Source organism: Bos grunniens, chromosome X (genome assembly GCF_055505025.1).
Source record: "Bos grunniens cultivar Pamir isolate PY7600 chromosome X, Bosgru_T2T1.0, whole genome shotgun sequence".
Lineage (NCBI taxonomy): Eukaryota > Metazoa > Chordata > Mammalia > Artiodactyla > Bovidae > Bos > Bos grunniens.
In genome coordinates, this window is record NC_141194.1 from 19,063,876 (window position 1) to 19,076,133 (window position 12,258).

General features: G+C 38.6%; 1 long non-coding RNA gene across 4 annotated transcripts in view; it reads right to left on the reverse strand.

The window, feature by feature from the left end:
- LOC147339895 (uncharacterized) overlaps positions 1 to 12,258 on the reverse strand; it is a 100,408-nt gene that overhangs the window by 2,755 nt on the left and 85,395 nt on the right. For all 4 annotated transcript variants that reach the window (XR_015159678.1, XR_015159677.1, XR_015159679.1 and 1 more), the window contains 3 exons: positions 3,009 to 3,161; positions 1,003 to 1,170; positions 853 to 901 (listed from right to left, as the gene is read on the reverse strand). This is a non-coding gene — a long non-coding RNA (uncharacterized LOC147339895). The remainder of the gene's footprint in view (positions 1 to 852; positions 902 to 1,002; positions 1,171 to 3,008; positions 3,162 to 12,258) is intronic.

Genomic DNA, 12,258 nt, shown 5'->3' on the forward strand with positions numbered 1-12,258 from the left:
GCAGTGACAGACTTTATTTTTGGGGGCTCCAAAATCACTGCAGATGGTGACTGCAGCCGTGAAATTAAAAGACACTTGCTCCTTGGAAGAAAAGTTATTACCAACCTAGACAGCTCATTAAAAAGCAAAGACATTACTTTGCCAACAAAGGTCCATCTGGTCAAAGCTATGGTTTTTCCAGTAGTCAGGTATGGATGTGAGAGTTGGACTGTGAAGAAGGCTGAGTGCCGAAGAATTGATGCTTTTGAAGTGTGGTGTTGGAGAAGACTCTTGAGAGTCCCTTGGACTGCAAGGAGATCCAGCCAGTCCATTCTGAAGGAGACCAGTCCTGGGTGTTCACTGGAAGGACTGATGCTAAAGCTGAAACTCCAATACTTTTGCCACCTGATGCGAAGAACTGACTCATTTGAAAAGACCCTGATGATGGGAAAGATTGAAGGCGGGAGGAGAAGGGGATGACGGAGGATGAGATGATTGCATGGCATTACCAACTCAATGGACATGAATTTGAGTAAGCTCTGGGAGTTGGTAATGGACAGGGAGGCCTGGTGTGCTGCAGTCCATAGGGTCGCAAAGAGTCAGACACGACTGAGCAACTGAACTGAACTTATGGACTCCATAAAGTGTACCTTGTTGCTCCTTAAAGCTGCAGGGTCACATCTGACTTTATGTACATCATTCTCAATTATTATATGTCAGTCAAAGCTTTGGTAATATAACCATGTTGAACTTATGCAAATAACAGTATTGCCATGAAAATAAAAATGTTCATTAACAATTTCTAAATTCTGAAGGGATCAGGTAGGGAGAAAATGCAATGGTTTCATCTTTGTTCACAAAAGTATACTTTACCAAATTGCTGTAAGTCATAGATGGCTTAAGAGAAAAGACTTCCTTTAATCTGGAAAAAAACAAAACATTAAAAAATAAAAATGTTTTACTTAAACATAGTCATACCTGTACCATGCAAAATAGTCCCCACAAATAAAAACCAACATTTACCTTCAAGAGAATATAAACAATGTTCTAAAGAAAAAGACATTAAATTATATATCTTCCTCATCAGTTCATTCAGTTCCATGTAATTAATTCTTGACTTGTCAGTCATTTCCATGGATCTCTTGAAGATGAAACACTTTTGCAAAAGCATCAGAGTAAAACAATAGCTTTCTGTAAATGACAAAAGATTTTTAAATGGCCATGGTTAATTTAAAGATATAATGAGAGATTGTCATTGACAAGGAAATCTGGTTACTTCCATGACATTTTAATTGTAATTAAGAAATACATATTTCTTGTAATTCTAGTTATTTACTCAGACTTCAAGAATATCATACAAATTCTGGACCACTTATAATGTGTACCTATACAAACATAAAGAAGGCTTAGTATCACTTATTATTTGACAATGCATCCCATGTAATTTAACACCTCAATTAAGACTAATTAGTTTATTATCTCTCTTTCATGACAAGAGAGAACAAATCTTTTGAGATATTCCAAAGGCCCTCTGGAGAGTCCCAAGGTTACTTCCAGCTCAAAAAGATTTAATTTAGATTTTACTTTTGAAAGTCTGTCAAATGTTTCAAAAGTTCTGGACACTTGACTAACAGGATCACAGATCATTATGCAAAAATAAAGTGACAAAATATTTTAAAGGCAAATATAGGTTACATAGTTGTAGGCAAAACTTAGCTCATTTAATATTAAGAAGTTTCAGTTTTCTTATATTATCAAAGACCTAATTAAAACAACATGAAGCACAGGAAATAATTTTGGTAAGACACAAAATCTTTGCTTTCTAGGCAGAGCAGATCCTCATAATCTCTTTACCAAGAGCAGACCAAAAGTCTAAGAAAACTTTTTCCATTTAGTAGATGAAAGAAAATTAAGTTTTAGTTTTATGTAAGTATACTATCGATATTAAAACTTGTTTTAAAAAGCCTTACAATTCAATTTTATCCATCTTGATTACACAAGGTAAAATTCTTTCCTCACGAGTGCCCACATCCATTTAGTCGCTCCTTTATTCTCCTCTTTCCCATTCTGAAACAACCAGCTTTACTTGAAAACAAATTTACTTTCATTTCCCTTAACAAAAATACATTTTCATACCTTGTACTTTTTGTTAGTCCAAAACAACTCTATTTTCCTTGTATAGAAAACTGTTTCCCCTATTATTTCTAGAAGTTTTCATTACAAATTAGAATTCTTAGAGATCTTAATTTCTTATGAGAACTAAGAAGTAAACAATTCCGACTGTTACAACAGGCTTCTTTAGATTGGCAAATTTGTGAATACATTTCATAATTTTTAGCAACATACACCTTTCTTATCGTTCAGTTTTTCAATATGACATAAGAACAGGCCAGTGTCTTTAAGAAATGTATAAATTCCTAAAACCATACAACCTACCAAGACTGAAGCAAAACAGAAAATCCAAACATATCAATGCCAAGTAAGGAGATTGAATCAGCAGTCAACAATTTCCCAAAAAACAAAAGCTAGGATCAGATTGCTTCTCTTGTGAGCTCTACCAAACATTGAAAGAATTAATACCAATCCTTCCCTAACCCTTCAAAAAAAAAAAAAAAAATGAAGAGCAGGGAACATTCTCCAACTCATTTTATAAGGTCAGCATTACCCTCATACCAAAGCCAGACAAAGACACAAGAAAATAAAATTACAGGCCAATATGCCTGATGAATATAGAGATATATTCTCTATATCTCAAAATTTCTCACCAAATATTAACAAACCAAAGTGAACAGCACATTAAATTGATTCTATACCATGATTAACTAGGATTTATCCCTGGGATACAAAAAGAGTTCAACATATACAAACCAAGAGACATGTATTAAGAGAATGAAAGTTTAAAAATTACATGATCATTATGAGTAGATGCAGAAGAAGTATTAGATGATATTCAGTATTGACTCATTATTGATATTCAGTATTGACTCATTATTAAAACACTTAACAAATTGGGTTTAGAAGCAACATACCTCTACAAAATAAAGGCCATATGTGGCAAATCCACACCAACATCATACTCAATGATGAAAGTTTCAAACTTTTCTTCTAAGACCAGGAACAAGACAGGGATGTTCACTCTTGCCACTTTTCAACATGGTACTGGAATTACTAGCCAGAAAAATCTGTCAGAAAGAAGAAATAAAAATCATTAAAACAAGAAAGAAATAAATAAAGCTATCTTTGTTTCTAGATAACATGATTGAGGGCAGGAAGAAAAGGGGGTGACAGAGGATGAGCTGGTTGGATGGCATCACTAACCCAATGGACATGAGTTTGAGCAAACTCTGGGAGATGGTGAAGGACAGGGAAGCCTGGCGTGCGCAATCCATGGGGTCGCAGAGTCAGACACTGTATGGCAATTGAACAACAACAACAACAACAAAAGACTCTACTAGAACTAATCAATGAATTCAGGAAAGTTGCAGGATACACAATCAACATACGGAAAAGAGTTTTGTTTCTATACACTAACAAGAAAACATATGAAGGAGAAATAAACAGCTCATTTATAGTAGCATTAAAATACAATTCATGGGGCACAGGGAATTAAAAAAATATATATTATATTTATAAAATATTTTCTATTACATTTGTAAAATATATTTATATTTATAAAATGTATATATGTTTCACTCAGTCATGTCCAACTTTTTGCAACTCCGTAGACTGTAGCTTGCTCCTCTGTCCATGGAATTCTCCAGGCATGAATACTAGAGTTAGTTGCCATGCCCTTCTCCAGGGGATCTTCCCAACCCAGGGATCGCGCCCAGGTCTCCCACACTGCAGGTGGATTATTTACCATCTGAGCCACTAGGGAAGCCCAAGAATCCCGGAGTGGGTAGCTTATTCCTTCTCCAGGGGAACTTCTCAACCCAGGAATCAAACTGGGGTCTCCTGCATTACAGGCAGATTCTTTACCAGCAGAGGTACTGGGAAGCCCATATATATACTTTGTATGAATAAATCTAACAAAGGAGGTGAAAGACCTGCAAAATGAAAATTATAAGACTGATGAAATAAACTGAAGACACAAAAGGAAAAAGGTCCCCTGTTTATATATTGGAAGAATATTATTTAACTGTCTATATTACCCAAAGCCATCTATAGAATTCTGCATTGAATTCTTATCAAACCCTTATCAAAATTTCAATAGCAATTTCCACAAGACCATTAATAGCCAAAATAATACTGAGGAAGAAGAAAGCTACAGGCATCCCACTTCCTGATTTCAAACTATACTACTATACAGAGCTCTAGTAATGGAAACAGTATGGTACTGGCGTTAAAATGCACACATAGACCAATGGAACAGAATGATAGGTCACAAATAAACCCTTGCATATGTGGTCAACTAATACTTGACAAAGGAGCCAAGAATATTTGGTAAGGAAATGATGGTCTCTACAATAAATGATGTTGACAAAACTAAGTAAATACAGAAGAATGAAACTGGACCTTTATTGTGAGTCTGTTTTTTGGATAAAGATTTAAATGGAAGCCATGAAAAACTCCTAGGAGAAAACATAAGAGAAAAGCTCCTTGACACGGATCTTTGCAGCAATTTCCTGGATATGACACACACACACACACACACACACACACACAAAATAGGCAAGAGGAGCAGAAATACTCAGTGGGATTGTATCAATCTAAAAAGCTTCTGCACAGTAAAAGAAACTATCCTCAAAATGAAATAGTAACCTAAAGAATGGGAGAAAATACCTGTATTTTCATATATCTGATTAGGCTTAATATCCAAAATATATAAAGAACTCACCCAATAGCTAAAAATAAAAAATTCAAAATTGGGCACAGGAACTGAATAGAGAGGTTTCTATAGAATGGTGCTCAACATCACTAATTAGGAAAATGCAAATTAACCTATAGTGAGATATCACCTCACATCTGTTAAAATGGCTATCATTAAGAATACTTATTCCTCCTCTTCTAGTATTCAGGGTGGGCCAATGGAGTGGACCCTGGTAGCTGTTGACCCTCTATAACCCTATGGGGGCAGTGCTTCACTTCTGAGGGCTACACACAGCACCTGCCAAAATACAGTGTTTGACATGGAAGGATACGTGAAACCTTAGTCCTGCACTGACATTGTGATTTGCCAAGTGGCTCCCAATCCCAGTCACTATGATGTCCAGGACCGCTTCCATATTGAGCTCTCTGAGGAGGGACACAGGGGTGAGTGGTGGGATGCAAGGACATCACCTTGGTTTCTGAGGGCCCCGGCGTACCCCCTTGAGCTTCAAGGACAGCCTGACCCAATGCCCGACCCAGAGCCTTGGTCCTGGACTGCACCACCCAGGGCCCAGCACTTCAGAGATTTGGCCTAGGGTGGCCCAGTCCTGGAGTCTGCAGTCTCTATGTCAAGGGTGACCTTCTCCAAGAAGACTTATGCCAACACACCGTTCCTCCCAGGACTGCTGCTGCCAGTGCCCCTGGCACTGTAGCAGGCCACTGTTGACCCACAGCTCTGCCAGTGACTCCCAAACATTCACAGGAGAAGATGAGTGCACGTCCTTCTACTTGACCTTGTGTAACTCAATGAAGTTATGAGCCATGCAGGATTCAGGGTCACCCAAAACAGATGGATCACAGTGGATAGTTCCAATAAAATGTGGTCCACTGAAGAAGGGAGTGACAAACAACTTCAGTATTCTTGCCTTGAAAAGCCCATGAACAGTATGAAAAGGCAAAAAGACATGACACCAGAAGATGAGACCCCCCAGGTTGGTAGGTGTCCAATATGCTACTAGGGAAGAGCCCAGAAATAGCTCCAGAAACAATGAAGAGGCTGAGTCAAAGCAGAAACAACACCCAGTGACCGATGTGTCTGGTGTGAAAGTAAAATCCAATGTTATAAAGAACGATATTGCATAGGAGCCTGGCATGTTAGGTCCATGAGTCAAGGTAAATTGAAAGTGGTCAAACAGGAGATGGCAAGAGTGAACGTCGACATTCTAGGAATCAGTGAACTAAAATGGATGGGAATGGGTGAATTTAATTCAGATGACCATTATATCTACTACTGTGGGCAAGAATCCCTTAGAAGAAATGCAGTAGCTCTCTTAATCCACAAAAGAGTTAAAAACGCAATAAAGAAAGTGAAGTTGCTCAGGCATGTCCGACTTTTTGCGACCCCATGGACTGCAGCCTACCAGGCTCCTCCCTCCATGGGATTCTCCAGGCAAGAGTACTGGAGTGGGTTGCCATTTTCCTTCTCCAGGGGATCTTCCCAACCCAGGGATCAAACCCGGGTCTCCTGCATTCTAGGCAGACACTTTAACCTCTGAGCCACCAGGGTGCAATTTCATTAACAAAAGAATGATCTTGGTTTGTTTCCAAAGCAAACCATTCAACATCACAGTAATCCAAGTCTGTGTCCCAACCACTGATGCTGAAGAAGATGAAGTCAAACAGTTCTATGAAGACCTACAAGACCTTGGAGAACTAACACCAAAAAACATATCCTTATCATAATAGGGGATTGGAATACAAAAGTAGGAAGTCAAAGAGATACCTGGAGTAACAGGCAAGTTTGGCCTTGGAGTACAAAATGAAGCAGGACAAAGGCTAACAGTTTTGCCAAGAGAACACACTGGTCATAGCAAACACCCTCTTCCAACAACACAAGAGAAGACTCTACACATGGACATCATCACATAGTCAATACCAAAATCAGATTGATTATGTTCTTTGCAGCCAAAGATGGAGAAACTCTAAGCAGTCAGCAAAAACAAGACTTGGCACCGACTGTGGCTCAGACATCAGCTTCTTATTGCAAAATTCAGACTTAAATTGAAGAAAGTAGGGAAAACCACTAGCTCATTCAGATATGACCTAAATCAAATCCTTTCTGATTATACAGTGGAAGTGAAAAATAGATTCAGGGGATTAGTTCTGTTAGACACAGTGCCTGAAGAACTATGGACGGAGGTTCATAACATTGTACAGGAGGCGGTGACCAAAACTATCTGCAAGAAGAAGAAATGCAAGAAGGCAAAGTGGTTGTCTGAGGAGGCCTTACAAATACCTGACAAAAGAAGAGAAGTGAAAGGCAAAGGAGAAAAGGAAAGATATACCCAACTGAATGCAGAGTTCCAGAGAATAGCAGGGAAAGATAAGAAAGCCTTCTTAAGTGAAAAATGGAAAAAAAAAAAAATTCAGGAGGACAATAGAATGGGAAAGGCTAGAGATCGCTCCAAGAAAATTGGAGATATCAAGGGAACATTTCATGCAAAGATGGGCACAATAAAGGACAGAAAGAGTATGGACCTAACAGAAATAAGATTATTAAGAAGAGGTGGCAAGAATACACAGAAGAACTATACTAAAAAGATCTTCATGACTCAGATAACCCCAATATTGTGTCACTCACCTGGAGCCAGATAGCTTGGAGTGCAAAGTCAAGTGGGCCTTGGGAAGCATTACCAGAAACAAAGCTAGTGGAGGTGACAGAATTCCAGCTGAGCTATTTCAAATCCTAAAAGATGATACTGTGAAAGTGCTGCACTCAATATGCCAGGAAATTTGGAAAAATCTGCAGTGGCCGCAGGACTGGAAAAGGTCAGTTTGCATTCCAATCCCAAAGAAGGGCAATGCCAAAGAATGCTCAAACTACCACACAATTGCACTCATCTCACATGCTAGTAAAGTAATGCTTAAAATTCTCCAAGCCAGGCTTCAACAGTATGTGAACCATGAACTTCCAGATGTTCAAGCTGGTTTTAGAAAAGGCAGAGGAACCAGAGATCAAATTGCCAACATCCATTGGATCATAGAAAAAACAAGAGAATTCCAGGAAGACATCTACTTCTGCTTCACTGACTTTGTGTCAAAGCCTTTGTGTTGATCACAAGAAACTGTGGAAAATTCTTAAAGAGATGGGAATACCAGACCATCTTACCTGCCTCCTGAGAAATCTGTATGCAGGTCAAGAAGCAACAGTTAGAATTGGAGATGGAACAACAGACTAGTTCAAAACTGCAAAAGGAGTACATCAAGGCTGTATATTATCAACCTACTTATTTAACTTCTATGGAGAGTACATCATGCAAAATACCAGGCTGGATTACTCACAAACTGGAATCTAGGTTTCCAGGAGAAATATAAATAACCACAGACATGCAGATGATAGCACAGTAATGGCAGAAAGTGAAGAGGAACTAAAGAGCCTCTTGATGAGGGTTAAAGAGGAGAGTAAAAATGCTGGCTTAAAACTCAACATTCAAAAAACTAAAATCATGGCATAATTCCCATATCTTCATGACAAATAGATGGGGAAAAAACTGTGACAGACTTATTTTCTTTGGCTCAAAAATCACTGTGGATGGTGAGTGCAACCATGAAATTAAAAGACGCTTGCTACTTGGAAGAAAAGCTAAAACAAATCTAGACAGCATATTAAAAAGAAGAGATGTCACTTTGCTGACAGAGGTCCAATTAGTCAAAGCTATGGTTTGTCCAGTAGTCATGTACAGATGTGAGAGTTGGACTGTAAAGAAGGCCTAGCAACAAAGAATTGATGCTTTCGAACTGTGATGGTGGAGAAGACTCTTGAGAGTCCCTAGGACAGCAAAGAGATCAAACCAGTCAATCCTAAAGGAAATCAATCCTGAATATTCACTAGAAGGACTGATGCTGAAGCTCCAATACTTTGGCCACCTGATGCACAGAGCTGACTCCTTAGAAAAGACCCTGATGCTGGGAAAGATTGTAGGCAGGAGGAGAAAGAGGCAGCAGAGAATGAGATGGTTGGATGGCATCATCGACTCCATGGACATGAGTTTCAGCAAACTCTGAGAGATAGTGAAGGACAGGGAAGCCCTGTGTGCTGCAGTCCATGGGGTCAAGAAGAGTCAGATAAGACTGACTGACTCAACAACAACAACAAATGAGAAACAACAAATTGTTGGCAAAAGTCTGGATAGTGACTGTAGGTGTGAATGTAAATTGGCACAGCCACTATAGAAAATAGTATGACAGTTTCTCCATTGATTAAAAATAGAACTACCACATGATCTAGCAATCGTATCTCTGGATATATATGCAAAGGGATTGAAATCAGGATCTTAAAAAGATATCTGCACATACATCCATGCTCACCAAAGCATTATTCAGATATACCTAAGATATGGAAAAAGATCTTCGTGTCAATCAATGAATAAATGGGTATTAAATAAGATATGGCATGCACACACACATGATAGATTATCATTCAAAAATGATAAAGAAGGCCTCCTGTTTGCAACAACTTAGGTTGACTTTGAGGGCACTATACTAAGTGAAATAAGTCAGAGAGAGAAATAGTCTATGACATCACTTATATGTGGAAACTAAAAAAGCTGACCACAGAGAAACAGTAGAGTTGTGATTACTGGGGAGTGGGAGAAATGGGAGATCATGGTCCAAGGATACAAACTTCCAGTTAGAAGATTAACACATTGGGAGACCTAACATATAGTGTGGTGATTATAGCTAATAATACAGTATCACATTATTGAACTTGCTGAAGAGTATAAATAATGCTCTCACCACACAAAAAATTAAACAGTAATCATGTGATATGATGGAGTTGTGATATAATGTTATGGTGGTAGTCAATTTGTTATACGGAAATATATAAAATCAATATGTTATACACTTTAAACTCAGTGTTTTATCACAATTATATCAATAACGCTGTGATCAATTTTAAAATAATTCCCATAACCTCCATCCAGATCCCAATCTATAATTATTTTCTGTACTGTTTGAAAATAAGTCATGTTCAATTCAGTTCAGTTCAGTCACTCAGTCATGTCTGACTCTTTGCGAGCCCACGGACTGCAGCATTCCAGGCCTCCCTGTCCATCACTAACTCCCAGAGTTTACTCAAACTCACGTCCATTGAGTCAGTGATGCCATCCAACCATCTCATCCTCTATCATCCCCTTCTCCTCCTGCCCTCAATCTTCCCTAGCATCAGGGTCTTTTCAAATGAGTCAGTTCTTCACATCAGGTGGCCAAAGTATTGGAGTTTCAGCTTCAGCATCAGTCCTTCCAATGAATATTCAGGATTGATTTCCTTTAGGATGGACTGGTTGGATCTCCTTGCTGTCCAAGGGACTCTCAAGAGTCTTCTTCAACACCACAGTTCAAAAGCATCAATTCTTTGGTGCTCAGCTTTCTTTGCAGTCCAACTCTCACATCCATACATGACTACTGGAAAAACCATAGCTTTGACTAGATGGACCTTTGTTGGGAAAGTAATATCTCTGCTTTTTAATATGATGTCTAGGTTGGTCATAGCTTTTCTTCCAAGGAGCAAGCATCTTTTAATTTCATGGCTGCAGTGACTATCTGCAGTGATTTTGGAGCCCCCCAAAATAAAGTCTGTCACTGTTTCCCCATCTATTTCCCATGAAGTGATGGGACCAGATGCCATGATCTTAGTTTTCTCAATGTTGAGTTTTAAGCCAACTTTTTCACTCTCCTCTTTCACTTTCATCAAGAGGCTTTTTAGTTCCTCTTCACTTTCTGCCATAAGGGTGGTATCATCTGCATATTTGAGGTTATTGATATTTCTCCTGGCAATCTTGATTCCAGCTTGTGATTCATCCAGTCCAGCATTTCTCATGATGTACTCTGCATGTAAGTTAAATAAGCAGGGTGACTCTATACCACCTTGACGTACTCCTTTCCTGATTTGGAACCAGTCTGTTGTTCCATGTCCAGTTCTAACTGTTGCTTCTTGACCTGCATACAGATTTCTCAGGAGGAAGGTCAGGTGGTCTAGTATTCCCATCTCTTTAGGAATTTTCTACAGTTTGTTGTGATCCACACAGTTAAAGGCTTTGGCGTAGTCAATAAAGCAGAAGTAGATGCTTTTCTAGAACTCTCTTGCTTTTTTGATGATCCAATGGATGTTGGCAATTTATCTCTGGTTCCTCCGCCTTTTCTAAATCCAGCCTGAACATCTGGAAGTTCATGGTTCATGTACTGTTGAAGCCTGGCTTGGAGAATTTTGAGCGTAAGTCATGTAAGTCACACTAAAAGAGATCAATGTTTGTTTCCTAAAACCAAGGAGATCATCATCACAGTACAGTTACTAAAACTAGCCTATTAACCTTGAATTAGAGCTAATAAGGGAGAAAGCAATGGCAACCCACTCCAGTACTCTTGCCTGGAAAATCCCATGGGCAGAGGAGCCTGGTGGGCTGCCATCTATGGGGTTGCACAGAGTTGGACACGACTGAAGTGACTTAACAGCAGCAGCAGCAGCAGCAGCGCTAATAAGAGTAGCAGAATGCTACCACAAAATATGCCACTCTGGCATAAGATTAATTATGTCCTGAATATCATTGAGAAGAGGTGTATATGAGGAAAAGCTTTCTGTCATCCACCCTTTGCCTAAAAGCCAGACATAAATTTGTAAGGTGTCCCTCATCCCCTCTATGAGGAAGGACAGAAGTTAATCACAGGAGACAGCTCAAGACCCTTGTCACCCTGGAGATGGGACCAGAAGGCACTACATAACAAACTTTCCAAACTAGCCCTTATGTCCACTAGTTTCCCCGTATATTCACCTTCCTACGGTTTGCCACTCTAGAAGCTCAAAGTGCTTCTCTTTTCTCTTGTCCCTTCTCTAAAAATGTTTTGTTCTTTTGTAAAGATGCCATATAAGCTCATGTTTTTCCAAGTTCTTGTGTTAATAAACTTCTTTTTCTCTCATTAAAAAAAAGACAGTGGTAGTTCTGGCATAAAGACAGATATAGATCAGTAAAACCCAGAAATAAACCCACACATCTATGGTCAATTGATTTTTGCCAAGGGCACCAAGACCATTCTATGGGGAAAAGAATAGTCTTTTCATTAATAAAATATAATCAGTATAGAATATCAATATCTTTTATAGAATAACTGAATATCCACAGACAAAAGAATGAGTTTGGATTCTGTAGTTCATATCACATATAAAAATGAACTCAAATAGATCAAAGACTTAAATGTAAGTGCTAAACCATGAAACATTTTGGAAGAAAACAATCTTTATAACCTTGGATTAGGCAGCCATTTCTTATATATGACATCAAAACCCAAGGAACCAAAGGAAAAATAGACAAATTGGATTTTAATAAAATTAAAAACTTTTCTGTTTTAAAGGAAAGCATCAAAAGTGAAGAGACCAATAGCATCAAAAATAATACAATACTTGGGAATAAACTG